At 43.3% G+C, this 21,080-nt stretch overlaps 1 protein-coding gene across 1 annotated transcript in view; it reads left to right on the plus strand.

Annotated features, from left to right (window-relative positions):
- DOCK2 (dedicator of cytokinesis 2) overlaps positions 1–21,080 on the plus strand; it is a 448,493-nt gene that overhangs the window by 72,895 nt on the left and 354,518 nt on the right. The window lies entirely within an intron of this gene.

The following is a 21,080-nucleotide window of genomic DNA, read 5'->3' on the forward strand; positions in this document are numbered from 1 at the left end:
GTTTGATCCCTGGCTTGGGAAGATCCCTTGAAGGAGGGCATGGCAACACACTTCAGTATTCTTGCCTGGAGAATCCCCATGGACAGAGGAGCCTGGTGGGCTGCAGTCCACGGGGTCGCAAAAAGTCAGACATGACTGAACGACTAAGCGCAACACAGCGCAAGGTTAGTAAGTGAGTGATGGAGGCGGGGAGGCAGGAGCTCAATAATGAAGCTACTGTAATAACCCAGGTGAGCAGACCTGAACTGAGACAGTCACAGTGAGGCTGGAGAAGAAGGGAAGCAAGAAGGTAAGGGTTTACAGATCGCAGGATTGCCCAAACTAACTGAACACATGAGTGAAACTGATGGAGGGGGACCATCAGCTCATCTGACGCTGCACTTTGTGGTCCGTTTTATCAGGCTTTGCTCATCAGCATGATGAGTGAAGGGAGGAGGCGGTTTGGGGGAGAAGACGATGTGTTTGGGGCATGTGAGACTGGTGGTATTTACTGGCATGGCCAGATGGAAATGCACAGCAGGCTGTTAGATACAGATTTGGAGTTCAGGGGCGTGGAGAATGGAGATACGGTTTTGGTAGAAATTGATCTCCTTTGGTAGAAAGAGGCATTTGAAGCTGTAGCACAAGGTGAGCAATGCTATAAAACTCAGATTGAAATGCAGGAGGTTAGCATATTGGAAGGATGATGAGGGGAGAGTCCTGGGGAAGCAGGATGAGGAAAGGAGACAGGAAGAATTGGCATTACGGGGGGTTGGCGGGGGGGTGGGCAGGAAAGGGAACATTTCCAGGAGGGCGTGTCAGTAGTATCAACCTTTACTGTGAGGTCCTGGGAACTGAAAACTGATGGGGAGCAAGGTATTTCGCATTTAGGAGATCTTTGGTGAATCAGCCAAACCTCTCCCAGAGTTCAGCCTCTTTCCTAATATCCAGCCAGGAGGCCGCTGTGGGCAGAGGGATCAGGCTTTGACTGATTTCCAGGCATCTGCGTGTGAATCATTTACGCTGTGGGTTGCTCTTTGCCAGGGTATTCTCCTGGACTGCCTTTCCCCCACCACCCCTCAGAAGCTGAGCCAATTGCTTCCTATTGGTTTCCAATCTCACACTCTGGTTACAGCATAGGGTAAAATGCTGGTCTTATTTGCTTCCATTGTCCCTTGAAATGGTTTAATTTTGCAGAACAAGATGCTATAGACAGTTAAGGGGAAAAGCTTGCTGACAGAATCTTTGCCTTTGCACAAAAATAACTGTTTCTGTCAAATGCTAAGGTTGACAATTCCTCAGAGAATGACGGGTGGTAGATCAATTTACTGATAAACATGTAGGTTTGTGAAATGTGCTTGCAAATCCCTTGTAACTAAATATGAACATGCAGTATAAGAAAGGGTCTAGTCTGCCAGAGCGGTGAAATTCACCAGGCTCACCTAATTGTTGGGGATGCTGAACTGAGTCAAAGGACTCAATGTACTCTATGGTCTCTTTCAAATACACTTAAGGCAGGAATCACCCCAAGTAGAACTTGTTTCCTTAATAGGAAGTACTGAATAATAGTAAGATTGTATGGAAACACTGGAACAGAATTTTGGCAAACCTAATACGTTACTCAGTTGTTTCTTATTGTGTCTTTGGGATGGATGGGAAGTTAAAAAGGACTTAGTTATGGGGTACATAAGATCACTTTCCTTCAGATCTCCAAACTAGTTCCTCGGTGTCTCAGATCTACTCACCTAACACAGCCAGGTGCAAAGACATTCATTCAATTCAGTTGCATTTTTCATTCATTCAGTAAACATTTTTGAGTCTTAACTATTTGGAAGTTCTATGCTAGGATACTGTGGTAAATAAGACAGATGTAGCCCTGCCCCCATGCTTCCCTTGTATAATACCATGGGAGATAAAAAATAAATTAAAAAATAAACATCAAGCCACTGCAAACCATGATAAATGCTGGTAAGGAAATTAAATAAGTAGTCGAGATAGGTGGTCCGGCATCGCAGTAAATAATTCCAATAACTGCTTGTATATTGTGAGCCAGTGGCCTAGCCTCTGTGACTTAGTTTCCTCATCTAAAATTGGGATTACTTCACAGTGCTATTGTGAGGATTCTGATGAAGTGACATTGACACTGAGATATGAAGGATGGGGATAGTCCAGCCACACAGCGATGGAAGGAAGTGTCCTTAAGGGAGGCAGAGTCTGAACAAGTGAGCTTGGATGAGAAAGCACTTAAAAGAGTTGTCTTTTTCTTCCAGAAGGTTAGAGAGGACTTGGACGTCCAGGTGATGCCGTGGTAAAGAATCTGCCTGCTAGTGCAGGAGACGCAGGAGACACGGGTGTGATCCCTGGTGGGGTAGGCCCTCTCGAGTAGGAAGTGGCAACCCACTCCAATATTCTTGCCTGGAAAACTTCATGGACAGAGGTGCCTGGCAGGCTGCACTCCACATGATGGCAAAGAGTTGGACAGAATTGAATACACTCATGGGCACAGACGGGGAAGACTAGTGTGGTGAAGCATTGAGAGCACAGGGGAGGTGAGAGAAAGATTAGCTTGAAGGGAGAGGCAGAGCTTGCCTCGCAGAGTTCATTCTGAGTGTATTACGAAGCCCTCGAAAGGTGTCTCACTGACGGTGCTCGCGTGGGGCAGCGTGCTCATGCTGGAGGGGGAGTGTCTCGTCATTGCACCCCTGTCCTGTGCCTCGTGAGGGGTTGGGGGCAGCTGCATGGTCTAATGCTGAGGGGACACTGAGGCTGAGTGTAGAGCTGGCTGTAGACGGAGCTGTGACTGTTCAGTGCCACCTGAGTGACGAATTGCTAGTCCCTGAGTTAATTAGTTACACAGCCCAGGAGGGGAGTAAAGGACTCTTGAGTACCAGCAGAGTGCTTATTGTTCTACAAAGCATTTGTGTTTTAGATTATAGTAATTCCGTGCTTAAAGTTGAAACACGTGTGTTTCATAAACCCCCACAACCCTTTTTGGTTACCCCCTGTAAGATTCAAAGACATAAACTACCCATATCTAGCTGGGTGATGAAACACACAGCCTGTACAACCTCACTTTGAGTAATCCCTTCAGGTTTGTGTGTTTGCTTCAGTATATAATCTCTGCTAAGCGCTATTGTTCTACAATCATAACATTTACTATTTTTTTTAACGTCATATTTGTTTTAGGAACCATGAATTATTGGTTGCAGTTTTGGACAAGTTTTTAAAAATATATAGTCACCGCTCAACGATCTGTTAATATAAGGGTCTAGAGACCCGTATTACCCTAGGTTGCAGATAGTGTCGGTCACCTGATTTGAGCATCAGAGTGCGCTGTGCTGATATGCATTCTTGTCTATGGGTGAAATTGTCCTCAGAAGAACATTTTTCTGAATCACAGTTTGCTAAGCTAAATAGTATCATTAATTGTTATTTCCTGATTTCCTACCAGGTGGGCATTCTGGAGGGAGGGCAGAGCTGCCAGTCTTGGGTACCTTAGGGGTGATAAAATGAAGAGCTTGTTCACAGTCAAATGTATTTTGTGAACAAGCTGTAGATGGTAACATTCTTATGTCAACAGTTCAGAATATCCCAGGTAGCATGAGCTTTTTATATTGCCTTTTATATTGCTAACCTCTCTCTCCTCCTTTCTCCCCTTGATGTTTATAGCATAGAACTCTTTTGTATCCCTTATACTTCTCAGACCCTTTGGAAGTCCTCAGTGCTCATTTTGGCCCAGTCTTCTTTTAACTCAGCTCCCTCTCCCTAGGTGACTGAATTCACACCTATTTCTTCAGCTATAGAGTCTGTGCAGACCATGCAGAAATCTGGCTTGACCCCCTCACCAAGTTCCAGATCTGTGTATCTGATAGTTTACTCGATATATTTTGTATTTCAAAGGCAACCAAAGTTAGCATAGCCAGAACCTAGCTCATGACGTCCCTTCTTCTCACTGACCAGTAGCTCAGCAGGTTGCTTGAGGTGGACAAATGGGATTTTTTGACAGTTCTTGTTTTGTGGGCCTTCTCCCCCGTATAATCTCCAATCAAGTCCCAAGCTTTTCCCCTCTTAAATGTCTCTCAAATTCATCCACCTTTCCATCTTCACTACCAACTTCCTATTTACAGCTCTCTTCACCTCACGCCTGGATCGCTGTGTTAGCGCACCCCAGTGATCTTGCTGCTTCCATCGGTGCCCTCGTAGAGTCTGCTGTTGAGCCCTTTGAATTTGCTAAGTAGACAATTACAGTATCTGTAAATATAGAAACCTTTGTTTCTCTCTTTCTAATTCTTTTTCTCCTTATCTTACTGCCTTAGCTAGGTTTCTAGACCAATGTTGAATAAAAATGGTGATCTACATTATGTATTGGATTTAAAAAATAGATGCCTTTGATCAGTTTAAGGTAGTACCTTTCTATTATTAACTTGACAGTAATGTTCATCAATGTTACATTTTATTGTGATTGCTGATGTTTTGAACTTGTTTGTATCATTGTAGAATTACGTCTTCCTCAACACTGATTTTTCTGCCCTTTTTTCTTTCTTTCTTTTGAATTGTCTTCAATTTTCTCACTTGCTTTTCCCCTTTATTAGTTTGAAAGTTACACATTTTATATCTAATTCTACTAGTGGCTAGATATTCTATCATACATATTTAACTTAATAAAAATCTGAAGTTAATATCTTCACAGTCCTTCTGAATAATAAAAGATTTTAAAAGACACTGCCACTTCCTTCTTAAATATTATGCTAGAACTGTGTGACACTTCAGTTTTGCCTTTTTTTTCTGGTAATTCCACCAATTAGACATTATTATTGTTTTAAGCAGTCAGTATTTATTCATATGGCTTTACTAATAAAAGTTCGTCAACACTACTATACTTTGATGTAAAAGTAGTTAAGGTGGCAAATTGCATGCTGTGTTTTCTTGTCACAGTGGAAATAACATCACTTCTGTCATCTTTGGTCTTCCATGTATGTTTTTCTTCTCCTTCGGGTAAATCTTTTATTATTAATCATAAGAAATTGTATTGGTAGGGTCTCTGATTTTATTCTGAAACTTGGAAGGAAGATTCCCTGGACATAGACTTCCAGTTCTTTTCTCCACTGTGATTGCTATGAGGGTTATCTCTCAGTCTTGCTGTTGTTCCTTTATAGGCATTCTGTTGCTTTTCTCTCTGGTGGCCTTTAGGATCATCTCTTCTTCATTGGTATTCTGTATTTCTAAGTGTTGTACTTCGGAATGAGTTTGTTTATACAGCTAGAAATTAGTTTTCCTGGATCTGGAGTTTGGTATTTTTAATACCAATTTTAAAGCATTTCTCATTCATCATTCTTTTAAATTTTTGTATTTTCCCCATATATCCCATTATCTCTCTGAAGTATCAGCTAATGTATGTTAGACTTCATATTCTCCATGTCTCATAAGCTGTCATATTTTCTCTCTTTTTGGTTTTAGGGATTCATCCTGGTTAATTTCTTTGAACTTATTTTCCAGCCAGTTTTCCTCTTTAACAACATCTAATATACTGTTTGACTCATTGAATGAAATTTTTTATTTTAATCATTATATTATTTATTTTCAGAAATTCCATAGGATTCTTATTCAAATATAATTTTTAAAGTATTTTTGTTTCTTGATCATATTTCAAGCATTCTTTCTACTTCTGAACATAGTAAATATGAGAGTTAATATTCTTTGTTGGATAATTCCAACAGGGAGAATGTTTGTGAGACTAATTGTGCTGTTTCTATTTTGGGTGACCATGATTCCTTGTGCATTTTATTGTCATTATTATTTTTTAAAGATTTTCTTTGATGAAAACCATTTTAAAAGTCTTTATTGAATTTGCTGCAATATTGCTTGTGTTTTCTTTCTTTCTTTATCTTTTTTCCTGATTTTATTTATTTATTCTTTAAATTGAAGGATCATTGCTTTACCGAATTGTGTTGGTTTCTGCCAAATATCAAAATAAATCAGCCATAGGTACACATATATCCCCTCCCTCTTGACCCACTCTCCCATCTCCTTCCCATCCCACTCCTCTCGGTTGTTACAGAGCTCCTGTTTGAGTTCCTTGAGTCACACAGCAGATTCCCATTGGCTGTCTATTTTACTTAGAGTAATGTAAGTTTCTGTGTTACTCTCTCCATACACCTCGCCCTCTCCTTCCTACCCGCTCCCGTGTCCATAAGCCTGTTCTCTCTGTCTGTTTCTCTGTTGCGGCCCTGCAAATAAATTCACTGGTACTGTCTTTCTAGATCCCGCATGTATGCGTTAATATATGACATTTACTTTTCTCTCTGACTTATTCCGCTCTGTGTAATAGGCTCTAGGTTCATCTGCCTCATTAGAACTGCCTTAATTTTTTGGCCACGAGGCATGTGGGAATCTAGCTCTCTGACCAGGCATCAAACCCACACACCCTGCACTGGAAAGTAAAGTCTTCAACACTGAGCCGCCGGTGAAGTCCCTGTTACTATTTTTTTTACCTTTATTTCCCTTTCAACCTTGTTAGTTGTTAGGTATTTTTAGCTTTGAAGTAAGGTTTTTATTTTTTTCCAAAGAAAATAAAAATTTCTTTCTGTGGTTTACCTGGGGGACACTAATAACCAGAGACCTCTTTAAGTCAAAATTCCTCCTTGACAATCCAAGTGAGGCACATGAATTTGGAAAAAACACAACCACAAATAAACACAATCCAGGTGAGGACTGGAGGTATGTTTTCCTTCTCTACCGAATACCAAGTTTCCTTACTGTTTTTTTTTCATGCGATAGATTTATTTCTCACCCTTCTTTATAGGAAGCTATGGCAACATGGGACAGCTTATTGCTGGGGTCTCCAGCATGTAGGCTCCAGGACTGATAGCATCCCTTTCTTCCTTGAGCAGCCATCCACACAGGAGTTTAAGGAAACTAGGGCTGAGCCAATGCCTCAGAGGCAGAAGCTGGCTTCATTGCTCTGTGAGAGTGTTCCTCCTCTATGGGTTCTGTACTTTGTCGATAGTTCATGGCCTCATTTTAAAAATCCAGCTTTGGTAGTCGTTTTCACCGAGAGGCTCTCCACGGCACCGTCTCCACTACAATGCCAAAAGTGGAGATCTTTTAATGCCATTGCAGCCAGAATGATCTTTCCACATTTCAGGTCTGATGGAGGTGCTCACCTTCTCAAAATCCTCCAGTTTCTTCTCATTGCCCTCAGAATGAAGGCAAAGCTTCCCATGACCTGGGAAGGTCTGTGGGTCTGGCCCCTGGCTGCCTGCCGGCCTTGCCTCACCCAGCTTACCCAGATTCTCTCCACTCTGGGTTCAGACGCCCCCACTCGGTCCCTCTGACTCACTCGGCTCCTTCTGCCACAGGGCCTGTATGCCTGCTTTCCTGGGGATGGAATGCCCCTTCTCCCTTTCTCCTCATCTTCTCTCATTCTCATTTCCTGGGTCACCTCAAGCATCCCTCTCTCAGGGAACCTCTCCCTGGCCTTCTCTGGGTCAAATCTCTTCATATTCTCACTGTCCGTGCATTTGTTTTCAAGTATGTGCCACAAACACACACTTGTTGATTACCTACTATATGATGATCACTGTACTATCAAGGAGTTTGAAAAGAGAAATAAAAATTGACACCCAAATGCCTAGCACAGCTTCCGTTTTACATATTTGGGTATTGATTTCTATTTCCTTTTATAGATTCCTTGACAGCATTATTGGTATACAGTAGGTGCTCAACTAACATTTATTAGTTGAATAAATTTTCTAATACCTGCTCAAGCCGAGTAAAAGTTTTCCTTTGGGTTTTGGGGGCTCCATTATGTTTTTAGTTTCCCCTCCCTTCTCCTTCACGGCTTGCTTCCCGGAGTGACTGATGCGCTCTGCTCTGGGTTCTCGGCCAGGCATGCACAGCTGTGTCAGCAGTGTAAGGTCACTGTAGGTCAGAGCCCCTCTTCTGTGATCAACATTTTCCTCCTGGTATGACTTAATGGAATAATCTGGTGGCTCCTCCACTGTAATAAGTGTTAGAAGGCAGCCTCTCCTAAACGCTGGAGGCCAGCAGACAGCGTGTTGAAGGCCTGCCTGGGAGCCTTGGTCTGCCGCAAGCACTGCAGGTCTTGCTTCTCTGAATCTGAGTTTTTCCCCTGTTTTGGAGGCATCCATGGGGCAGAAGGAATGTGTGCCTTGTTATTAATTCACAGGTCGTCTCAGGCCCAGAAATCTAAAGCCAGTAAAAAGGTTTTCAGTACATGGGTACCTGTCAACCTTTTCCCTCCAAGCCTACAGCTTCTAAAAGGCCTGTAACTCAGCATTTATTCTTCCCTACATTCAGCACCAACACATTTTATACCTGTCTCAGGCATGCTGGGCAGTAGAACCTGGTTCTTCTTTTTAAGCCCTTGACTTAAAAATGAAGGTTTCCATCTTGTTAAAAAATCTGTCTTGTGGTCAAGGTTTGGTTAGCATTAGCAAGTAAGTGTTTACCCAACACATATTTATTGAATAGCCGCTAGACCACTCTGCTAAGCACTGAAAATATGACAGTGAATCATGGAGACACATGGGATTTTTACTCTAGACAGGAAGGGAGTCATTAAGCAGGTTGCTGTGTGGCGAATGCGAAATTAAGAGAGGTGTGTGTGTATGAGATGCCTTGAGAGCATGTAACAATCAGATCATATCATGAGGTCATGGAGGCGTTCTGGAGGAAGTTCTGCCCAAGCTGTGACCTGAGTGATGAGTAGGAACTGGCAGGTAAAGAGAAAGCTGAAAGGAGGTCCCTGAGACAGTAGAGATTTGGCTTAATTGAGGTGTAGAAAGGCGGAGTGGCTGGAATTCAGTGATGGAGGCATTAGGCAGAAGATTGCCCAGAAGGACAGTAAGGGATAGACCTTGACGATCCTTGAAAGTCAGGCCATGGAATCTGGACAATATTCTGAGGGAAATAGGGAGCTATTAAAGGATTTTTGACAAGAGAATAATATGATGGCATTTGTGTTTTTAGAGTGGTCCCTCTGACCATTGTGTAGAAAATGGATCGAAAGGGATTAAGAGTGAAGGATGGGAGGTGGTTCAGAAACCTCTACAAATGAGAGGTAATGGGAACTTTGATGAAAATAGTGCTAATGAAGATGAAGAACAGTAAATGGCGTTGGGGGCTATAGTTAAAAATATTGTATCACAGCGGTTCCCAGCCTCCTGGCCCTGGGTGGTGCTCATCTGTGGCCTGTTAGGAACTGGGCCACAGAGCAGGAGGTGAGTGGTGGGTGAAAATTAAATCATTCCACCTCCCAGTTCAAGGAAAAATTGTCTTCCATAAAACCGATCCCTTTTCGGTGACAAAAAGGTTGGGGACTGCTGTTGTATTATATACTTGAAAGAGCAGATTTTACATGTTCTCAACACACACACACACACACACACACACTTTGGTGGTTATGAATGTGTTGACCAACCTCATTGTGGCAGTCCTTCTATAGCATATACTTGTATCAAGTTATCACATGGCATACCTAAACTTACACAGTTTTATATGTTAATTACATTCAGTAAAACTACAGAAAATGGCACTTCATGCCCGACAGATCCTCAGGCCCTTGAAGACCCACGCGTACCTACTCCGGGCCCTGACTTGGGCACTGATGTGGCCCTGCCATGTGGGGGCCTCAGCAGTGTGAGCGGGCTTGGTCTTAGATGACTGTCATGCCCCATTCTGACTCTTTGACAGTAGAAGCCAGTTAGGAGTCCTGGAGGTTTTCCTTAGTGGCCATGTGGTCTCCTTAGAGGGAAGGGAACCAGTGCTGGAGGGAAGTGAGCTGGGAAGGTCTCCGGCTTAGAGCTCAGTCTGGGGACTCAGGCAGCAGCTCTTTCTGCCACCCTGCTGTCTCCTGGCACCTTGCCTGGCCCTCAGCCTTCCTACCACTCAGACAAGGTCCCCAAGAACGCAAACCTTGGAGTGTTTGGACTTGATACTTCCTCAGGTATTCTCAGATTTCAAAAGAGAGTTTTACTGCACATGCATTTTTATTTTTACTTTTTTTTATCTTTTTTTTTTTTTAAATTTTAAAATCTTTAATTCTTACATGTGTTCCCAAACATGAACCCCCCTCCCACCTCCCTTCCCATAACATCTCTGTGGGTCATCCCCATGCACCAGCCCCAAGCATGCTGTATCCTGCGTCAGACATAGACTGGCGATTCAATTCTTACATGATAGTATACATGATAGAATGCCATTCTCCCAAATCACCCCACCCTCTCCCTCTCCCTCTGAGTCCAAAAGTCCGTTATACACAGCTGTATCTTTTTTCCTGTCTTGCATACAGGGTCATCATTGCCATCTTTCTAAATTCCATATATATGTGTTAGTATACTGTATTGGTGATTTTCTTTCTGGCTTACTTCACTCTGTATAATCGGCTCCAATTTCATCCATCTCATCAGAACTGATTCAAATGAATTCTTTTTAACGGCTGAGTAATACTCCATTGTGTATATGTACCACAGCTTTCTTATCCGTTCATCTGCTGATGGACATCTAGGTTGTTTCCTTGTCCTGGCTATTATAAACAGTGCTGCGATGAACATTGGGGTACATGTGTCTCTTTCAATTCTGGTTTCCTCGGTGTGTATGCCCAGCAGTGGGATTGCTGGGTCATAAGGGAGTTCTATTTGCAATTTTTTAAGGAATCTCCACACTGTTCTCCATAGTGGCTGTACTAGTTTGCATTCCCACCAACAGTGTAGGAGGGTTCCCTTTTCTCCACACCCTCTCCAGCATTTATTGCTTGCAGATTTTTGGATCGCAGCCATTCTGACTGGTGTGAAGTGGTACCTCATTGTGGTTTTGATTTGCATTTCTCTGATAATGAGTGATGTTGAGCAGCTTTTCATGTGTTTGTTAGCCATCCGTATGTCTTCTTTGGAGAAATGTCTATTTAGTTCTTTGGCCCATTTTTTGATTGGGTCTTTTATTTTTCTGGACTTGAGCTGCATAAGTTGCTTGTGTATTTTTGAGATTAGTTGTTTGTCAGTTGCTTCATTTGCTATTGTTTTCTCCGATTCAGAAGGCTGTCTTTTCACCTTGCTTATATTTTCCTTTGTTGTGCAGAAGCTTTTAATTTTAATTAGATCCCATTTGTTTATTTTTGCTTTTATTTCCAGAATTCTGGGAGGTGGATCATAGAGGATCCTGCTGTGATTTATGTCTGAGAGTGTTTTGCCTATGTTCTCCTCTAGGAGTTTTATAGTTTCTGGTCTTACGTTTAGATCTTTAATCCATTTTGAGTTTATTTTTGTGTGCAGTGTTAGAAAGTGTTCTAGTTTCATTCTTTTACAAGTGGTCGACCAGTTTTCCCAGCACCACTTGTTAAAGAGATTGTCTTTACTCCATTGTATATTCTTGCCTCCTTTGTCAAAGATAAGGTGTCCATATGCGTGTGGATTTATCTCTGGGCTTTCTATTTTGTTCCATTGATCTATATGTCTGTCTTTGTGCCAGTACCATACTGTTTTGATGACTGTGGCTTTGTAGTAGAGCCTGAAGTCAGGTAAGTTGATTCCTCCAGTTCCATTCTTCTTTCTCAAGATTGCTTTGGCAATTCGAGGTTTTTTGTATTTCCATACAAATCTTGAAATTATTTGTTCTAGTTCTGTGAAAAATATGGCCAGTAGCATTTTTAAAGCCAGCACCATTAGTAAAGAAAATGTTAAAAATTCTATTTAACTCTACACACCAAATGTCAAGGCTCTTCGTGGAACAAGAGCAGGGGTTAATCTTGTTAGTCAAGGGTTAATCGGGGGTTAATCATACTTCTCGGGAAGCTGCAGACTGAAAGGGCAAAGTTCAGATGATTTTGGCATGATCACCATTTACAGTAATTCTGACTTGACATTTCTCAGGCCAGTGTCCCTCTGGCTTCAGTCCAGGCCGTGAACCAGGAAGTAGGTTAGAGATCAGCATCTCGATCTCATGACTGTGAAGGGACACCTGCCTCCAGGTGTGTGGCCTCAAGCTGCAACTCCTGCTCCAGCTCCAGCTCCCATGATGAGAAGGTGAGAATTCAGGAAAGACTCTGGGAAAGGTTTGTTGGAGAAGGTGATGGCACCCCACTCCAGTACTCTTGCCTGGAAAATCCCATGGATGGAGGAGCCTGGTGGGCTGCATTCCATGGGGTCGCTAAGAGTGGGACACAACTGAGCGACTTCACTTTCACTTTTTACTTCCATGCATTGGAGAAGGAGATGGCAACCCACTCCAGTGTTCTTGCCTGGAGAATCCCAGGGGTGGGGGAGCCTGGTGGACTGTCATCTCTGGGGTCACACAGAGTCGGACATGACTGAAGCGACTTAGCAGCAGCAGCAGCAGCAGCAACAATAGAAAGGAACTGGAAGCCAAGAAACATCCACTCGCCCTCCCTACCCCCAAAGAGTAGATAGCTCTTCTTAAATTAAAAGTGATACTTCAGTTCAGTTCAGTCGCTCAGTCGTGTCCGACTCTTTGCAACCCCATGAATCACAGCACGCCAGGCCTCTCTGTCCATCACCATCTCCCGGAGTTCACTCAGACTCACGTCCATCGAGTCGGTGATGCCGTCCAGCCATCTCATCCTCGGTCGTCCCCTTCTCCTCCTGCCCCCAATCCCTCCCAGCATCAGAGTCTTTTCCAATGAGTCAACTCTTCGCATGAGGTGGCCAAAGTACTGGAGTTTCAGCTTTCGCATCATTTCTTCCAAAGAAATCCCAGGGCTGATCTCCTTTAGAATGGACTGGTTAGATCTCCTTGCAGTCCAGGGGACTCTCAAGAGTCTTCTCCAACACCACAGTTCAAAAGCATCAACTCTTCTGTGCTCAGCTTTCTTCACAGTCCAACTCTCACATCCATACATGACCACTGGAAAAACCATAGCCTTGACTAGACAGACCTTTGTTGGCAAAGTAATGTCTCTGCTTTTCAATATGCTATCTAGGTTGGTCATAACTTTTCTTCCAAGGAGTAAGTGCTTATAAAACCAGAATATAATATAAAAATGTATAAAGGGATTGTTGATATACAGAATTCCTTGTCTAAGAGGTAATGAAATGATCAACTGAATGTATAGACTTTACTAAGCATGCGTGTGTGCACATGTGTATAATCATTATGCAACTTATTTTTTTCTGTTATGACCTAGAGAATAGTAAGCTTAGTAAAATAACTCAGAGGAAGACAAATACTATATGTTATCACTTATATGTAGAGTGTAAAAAATATACAAGTGAATATATCTGCAAGACAGATTCACAGACATAGAAAACAAACTTATGGTTACCTAAGGGAGAGGGAGGAGGGGGAAGGACAAGTTAGGGGTATGGCATTAACAGATACTACTATTACATACAAAACAGATAAGCAGAAAGGTTATACTGTATAGCACAGGGAGTTATACCCATTGTCTTGTAATAATCTCTAATGGAGTATAATCTGCAAAAAATACTGAATCATTATGTTGTACATCTAACATAACTCAACTACATTTTAATCAAATTTTGAAAAAAGGTATCGAGAACACTTCCCGGGTCATTAAGAAACTAAAGAAAGATATGGTAAGAGAAACAGTCAAGACCTTTTAAATTTCTTTTTAGTACCAAAACTTTTTAGATCAACTTGGCCTGAGAGAAAGAGCTGGAAGAACTTTGCTGAGTATTAGCTTGTCTTTCAAGTAAATGATGTAATCTATATTTTTCTCTATATGTCTTGAAACCATGGAAAATTGTGTGTGTGTGTGTGTGTGTGTGTGTGTGTGTGTGTGTGTGTGTGTGTATTAATTTCTATCCTTAGGAACATTGTTTTGGGAACACTCAATTTCTAATCATATTGAGGAAAAGACCTGAACACCATTTTCCATGCTAATGGAGAAATTTACCTAAGTGCAGACTGACGCAGCTTAGTTCTTCCTGCCAAATTGCGTAAAGGCTGAAGCTCCTCTCAGCAGAATGAAGGATGACACAGGGCACACATCACGCTCTATTCATAGCGTAGAGTTCTTTTCAAGGCTTTTGCCTGCATTTTATTACCTACTTACTATTAATTTATTACACAGAGTTGCCATATTTTAAGAGTAAAGTGAATGTTTTAGATGGATTGTTTTCCTTTCATTTCTTCCATATTGTTGACTTCTATTTTTTTTTTTTTAATTTAGGCTGTTTAGGCTTCTACCTGAGGCAGTTTTTCTGCAGTGATTGCATTAATTTGTGTGCATTCACTCTAGACATTTTTCAAAACAGGATCCCCACATGTTGAGTTTGTCTTTTATTCCCTCTTATCTACAAATCATTCTTCCCCTGGGGTGATTTACAGAAAGAAGCCTGTTTAGTGAAACTTCTTTGCAGTTTGCCTTAAGGGACAGTCCCTTCTCAAATGTCAGATTCTGGAGAAGTAACAGCTCAAGTAGAGAGAATTTTGTCCGTGACAAAAGTATTAGCACCAGGAACCAGTCTGAGCCTTGCCTATGGACAGCTGGTTATATTCAGCTCAATCAAGTCTGCATGAAATACTCTGGTCACCAGAGCTGCTTGAGAGTTCATACTGGCTGCTGCTGCTGCTAAGTTGCTTCAGTCGTGTCCGACTTTGCACGACCCCATAGACGGCAGCCCACCAGGCTTCTCTGTCCCTGGGATTCTCCAGGCAAGAGCACTGGAGTGGGTTGCCATCTCCTTCTCCAATGCATGGAAGTGAAAAGTGAGAGTGAAGTCGCTCAGTCATGTCCCACTCTTAGCAACCCCATGGACTGCAGGCCACCAGGCTCCTCCGTCCATGGGATTTTCCAGGCAAGAGTACTGGAGTGGGGTGCCATTGCCTTCTCCGTCATACTGGCTACTTTGTGTTAAACCCTAGCCCTTCTCCTAGCACTTCCTTTAGAGTTATCCTAGCCCTTGCTTATAGAGTTCCTTTCTAACACAGCTTTTTTTCTTTCTCTTCTGAGAATAACTCCTTATATTTCGACTTTTGGTACACTTAGAACAAAATTTTCTCTGGTTATTCTTGAGCTGGACAACTCACTCCAGGCTTATCGCCCCAAAATTCCATGTCTTAATCTGCAGTTTATGATCCAGTTCAGATCCATAGACCTTGGTGGTAAGAGAGGGGGTGGTGATGGTGGTGATGACCACGTGGGGAACCGCAGGATAAGAGAGAGGAGCATCTCTTCATGATCCCTTTCCAGCTCTATTGCTTTGATTTAAGTGTGACTGCTGAGTGCACTGAAGGGTTTCTTTCTATAAGTACGATCAATAAATGCAAGGATGATTTTCAGATAGACTCAGCCACTGGTTTGGCTACAGTTTTTCTTTATCCCAGACTGCAGGGGAGTGGAGAGAGAGAGACAGAGAGACAGAGAGGTAGGTAGGTTCTGATCCTAGAGGGCTGTGAATTTTTCAGAGTAATTACTCTTCGGAAACTATGAATGGCTTAATGGTTGTTTTTGTAGAGTCACTAATTTACACCTCCTGCAATAGATTGAATTATTGGCTCAGGGGCAGGAACATCAGTTAGGTAACCTTGGATTTAGAGCTTGAACAGAAAAAGGTTAGAGCCAGCCATCTAACTTCCCTAGACAGTCCCAGAACTCATCCTAGGGGTGAATGATGCTGTCCTGTCTACTGTGACTTATTCCGGTCCCCAGAAACCTGCTATTACTTGGCTCTGTCCCTGGAGGCAGTATTACCTAGAGGTTGTGTGGCGTACGTGCTCAGTTGTGTCCAACTCTTTGCAACCCAGTGGACTGTAGCCTACCAGGTTCCTCTGTACATGGGATTTTCCGGGCAAAAATACTGGAGTGGATTGCTAACTCCTTCTCCAAGGTATCTTCCCAACCTGCATCTACTGTGTCTCCTGCGTTGCCAGGCAGATTCTTTACCACTAGCGCCACCTGGGAAGCCCCATGCCTGGTGGTTAAAGGAGTGAAATTTGGATCCAGACACTCTTGGGCTCAAGTTCTGACTCTGCCGTTTATGAGCTGAGTTAGTAGAGGGTCTGGTGCATAGTGAATGCTTAATAAATGGTAGCTGTTGTCAGCATTAGTTGTCTTAGTGGTAGAAGTAATAATAATAAAGCTAGTGTAGCAGAAGTTGACTGTTAACACCATCCTTAAGATGTTGTTTAGGTACCGTTAGAATTAGCTGAACTACTATGACTTCCAGATACATATGACATTTCTGTATAGCCACATTGAATGTGCTAAGGTTTAAGGGGCAGGGTGCTGAGGACTGAGAGGGCCTCTGGCAGGTGGCTCACTGGGGTCAGTGTCTGCTGGAGCCCGTTCTCCTTGGCTTCCATTCCCCTGTTCATGCCTCTTTAATTTTTTTCTTTCTCCTGTGTAAGATGTAGATAATAATAACCTCTGTCAAATTAGCTAATCCATGTGAAAAAATGAGCACAGTGCCTGACCCTTAGGAATCACTCAAGAGTAATATTAAACTTTTATTGTTCAGGTTTTCTCACTATACAGCAATTCATTATTTACCTGTTGGTTGGCCTCATGACTTCTTAGGGATAGAGACTGAGTCTTACTCTGTTTATCTCCATCGCAGTGCCTGGCACATAGTAGGGGCTCAAAAACCAGCAGTTGCTTTTATGAAGTTTCTGGTTTCTTCCTCCTATGGCTTTAGATAGCAAAAAGGGGTGGTTCCAGAAGAAAACGGTGGCAGTACATAACAATAGCTAGTATTTATTGTTAACTGCGTACTAAGCACTCAGTTAATTGCTTTACATGTTTTATTTTAAGGTAGGGCAACTGTGTGGGGCTAGTACCATTTTACTAATGAGAACACTGAACCTTCTAGAAATGGAGAAGTTTAGCCGAGATCGCCCGCTTGGTCAGTGGCAGAGCAGGGGTTAGGAAGCATGCAGTCTCACTGAAGTGTCTCTGTTGCTTCCCAGAGGTGGGCAGGAAGCCAGGAGGATCCAGGGAATGTGGCTCAGACGAGCAGGAAGCAGCTGAGGTACAAGGCATAGAAATGAAAAGGGGCCAGGGCCCAGGAAACCCTCCACCCTGGATTCCAAGTCGAATCTTCCTCCTAGCTTTCTGCAGACTGAGGTTGCCTTGGTTCAACTCTACTTCCCTGGGTTGCTGGCCTGAGGCTGGCATCCCCGTTTTCAGCTGAGGCTTTATGTACCTGCATGGAGGAGGTGGTGCAAAGCATTGTACACACCATATGGGGCCCTATTTGCATTTAGTGAGTGCTCAGCTGTGCACAGTGTCTCCTTAATGAACCACATGCCAGTCAAGCGTCGCTATATTTATCTAAGCCCTGGGAGCTGAGTGCCTGCTGTGACTGGACTCACATGCCCCAGAACAGCGCCTTGCAGGTTGTTCCAGTTTTCCTTGTGGTCAGGGCCTTCAGGCCCTTCAATAGTTTGTTCCCTGGCAGAATCAGCTGGTTTCTAGGTGTTCTGAAGCCAGAAAAAATGTTTCCCTCCTGAAGGAGGGATATATACAGAGAATAAGTGCTAAAGAAGGACCTTGAAACTACATCTGCTGTGCCCTTGACTTCAAGGCTACATTCAAACCTTGCAGACAGATGAGGCATTATTTTTCTTTTCTCCTCATGTTTCTTAGGAGAGGACCCACAGTCTTGAATGTGCCCTGCCCCTGCATCCCCATCAGTTTAATTTCTTCCATATAATCTGAAGCCTTTATGCCTTTTTCCTTACTCTTTCTAAGAAATACTCTGTTTATATGCACTCAGATCAGAGAGCTTGCCAATATGATCACTTCTGTGGTCAGAAATCAACAGTAGGAATTACTGATATTTACTTAACATTTATTAAGTACCAGCTACAATACTAAGCACTTGAGAGACATCATCTCATTTTTTTTTTCACCTCAAAATAACCCTTTGAATGGGCATCATGTCTCTGTTTTATCAACAAGAATGGTTTAAGTTTCAGAGATATAATTTGTCTAAGGCTACATGGCCAGTCTATGCAGGAATCTAGCTAGACAGAGAAGTTCTTTACTAAATAGTTTTTTACTTCCTTTCTTCTTCCCAACTGTAGTCATTTTCTTCAACTGTTCTTCCCATTCCCACCAAATAAAAGCCCAGGCTTAAAAAGTCACACACACACATATACAGACAGGACTGATAAGACTGCAACAATTTGGCTTAATGGTGTAGCCACTGTGAGACACAAGCCGTTTGTGGTTTTCTCAGGGTGTGTGCCCAGAAGTGGGATTGCTGGGTCATGTGGTAGTTTTATTCCTAGTTTTTAAAGGAGCCTCCGTACTGTTCTCCATGGTGGCTATATCAATTTAGGTTCCTACCAACAGTGTAAGAGGGTTCCATTTTTGCCACACCCTCTCCAGCATTTATTGTTTGTAAATTTTTTGATGATGGCTTTTCTGACTGGTGTGAGGTGGTACCTCATTGTAGTTTTGATTTGCATTTCTCTAATAATGAGTGATATTGAGTATCTTTTCATGTGTTTGTTGGACATCTGCATGACTTCTTTGGAGAAATGTCTGTTTAGGTTTTCCTCCCACCCAAATGTTCATTGCAGCACTATTCACAGTAGCCAAGACATGGAAGCAACCTAGATGTTCATCGACAGATGAATGGATAAAGAAGTATGGTACATATAGACAATGGAATTTCACTCAACCATAAAAAGGAATACATTTGAGTCACTTCTAGTGTGGTAGATGAACCTAGAGTCTGTTATATAGAGTGAAGTAAGTCAGAAAGAGAAAAATGAATTTTATATATTAATGCATATGTATGGAATCTAGAAAAATGGTACTGATGAACCTCTTTGCAGGGCAGGGATAGAGACGCCGACTTAGGACACAATGGAGGAAGGAAAGGGTTGGACTAATTGAGAGAATAGCACTGAACCGTATACATTACCATATGTAAAACAGATAGCCAGTGGGAGGTTTCTGTATGACGCAGGGAGCTCAGCCTGGTGCTCTGTGACAACCTGGAGGGGTGGGATGGTGGGGGGTGGTGGAGAGGACCGAGGGAAGGAACATACATATATCTATGGCCGATTCACGTTGTACGGCAGAAGCCAACCCTATTGTAAAGCAGTGATCCTCCACGTAAAAATAAATTTAAAAACATGCAAGCCATTTCCTCACAGGATTGTTTCTTATCCTTTGTAAAACTTTGGCACCTGTCGATTGTATTTCCACTCGACTGGAATGTGGTGTTATGGTGCTTAACCTGTAAGGTGAGTAGTAGGGAGCAGCCCAGATTCCCATGGAGGCAGGTGCCCCAATCTTGGCCTTGTGAGATCTGTGTCATCTCTGCTGTGTGTGAGAGTCTCAGAGTATGGAAAGAGAAGAATGCTGAGTTCTGGGTCTAGCCCTGCCGCTGGTGCAGCCTGCGACCTAGAGCAGATCACATCTGTCCTGCTGCTAGAAACTAAGCTTGCTCTCCCACAAAGCTGAAATCTGAGTAGAAGGCCTTGACTTGGTCTTACAACCTAAAAGTCTGTTTGCCGTCTCACCTTAGTCAGTAACATTTACAAGACGGTGGCAAAGCCGAGTCTCCCCGCCCCCACACCGCTCAGGCCCTCAGTCTTGCCATCTGCACAGCAAGAAGCGTGGGCCCCGTGCTTGCTGGCCTCCCCAGCAGCTCTTGGTTTAGAACCCCAGGGAGCTGCAGGCAGATGCCTCTCTCACCCTGCAGAGTTCTGACCAGAGAGGAGTTTCAGTGAACCCAGCCAGGGCTAGTCTAAGTGGAAAAGGGTGTTATTGGAAGAATAGTTGTGCAGCTCATAACCCAAAATGTGTTAAATAACTAGACATAGGGATGCCGGGAATCAGGGTACCCTCAAATACCTCTCCAGCGAGAGTTCATGAACTTTCCCCCTTGAGCAGCAGCAGTTCCTGGATCCCTGTACTGGATTGAAGCATTCTGGCTTCCCCTTAAGCTTCTTACTTCAGGAGGCTTTAGGAAGGGGGTACTTAGGAAAAAAGAAGAGAGGAGGCAGAGAGTGACTAAGAAAAGAGATGAAGTCAGAGAGAGAGAGAGAGAAAAGCAGATAAACATACAGACTGACAGAGAGAGAGTGAATGATACCCAAAAGAAGAGAAACATAGACACCCACTTTGAGACGAGAAAGGAAGTAGAGCAGGAGCTTAAAGAAAAGCAGGTGAGAGGCTGGGCGAGGTGGAGCAGAGACAGAGCGGAGGTTTCCGTGCTGCCCTGCCTGCAACTGCGGGAGGGGCGGACCCTGCAGTGCTTCGGCGCTCCATCCGAGCAGAGCACCTCCCCGGCAGCAGGCAGCCCAGGGGCTGGGCCGAGGAGGGCCGTGACAGGAGGCCTCTGTATCTGAGTGGGAGACAGGAGCGCTCTGCTCTGTGTCTTGCCCAGGATGCCACAGATGGAGTGCAGAGTTTTCACCAGTTGGTGATAAAGGCTTGTTCGGAGAGGCCTTGGGCTGAACAGCATACCAAGGTTGGGCCACAAGGGTGCTGAGACTCGGGAGCCTGAAGACTGATTTTACACCAGGGGATGGTTTCTATAAAGTCACCTGTATACATTAGACAGACTTTGAGAATCTCTGCAAGGATATCCAGCCTTGTGCTCATCATGCTCAGTCGCTTAAGTCACGTCTGAGTCTTTGCCAGCCCATGGACTGTAGTCCGCCAGGCTCCTCTGTCCATGGAATTCTCCAGGCAACAATGCTGGAGTGGGTTGCCATGATCCAGGGATGGAACCTCTGTCTCTTGCATTGCAGGATCCATCCTTAATAATTACCAGTTTTTCAGTAGGATTGATGAGGAATGTCACTTCATAAGTAATGCATTTTTAAAAACAATATCAATGTAGGGACTTTATAATCAGAGTAACAAAAGTTTTAAATTAAGTCCTCAGTACACTCCTGAAATGAGAGGGCAGGGAGAATCACATCCCTTGACATACAGCACGGATGACCGTGTTCATCCCACAAGTGGGCAGTGGCTAAGGGGAAGGGCAGAATGTTTGAAAATATTTCTCCTTGATGCTTCCAAAATACTTTGAAAACCTGATGACAAGTCTCCCTCTGATTCTTCAAGAAGGATGAAATTATTAATGTCCCTTCAACTTGGACGAGTTTCATTCCTTTGAGATTCGTCAGGGTTTGAA

The sequence above is a fragment of the Budorcas taxicolor genome, chromosome 20, assembly GCF_023091745.1.
Source record: "Budorcas taxicolor isolate Tak-1 chromosome 20, Takin1.1, whole genome shotgun sequence".
Lineage (NCBI taxonomy): Eukaryota > Metazoa > Chordata > Mammalia > Artiodactyla > Bovidae > Budorcas > Budorcas taxicolor.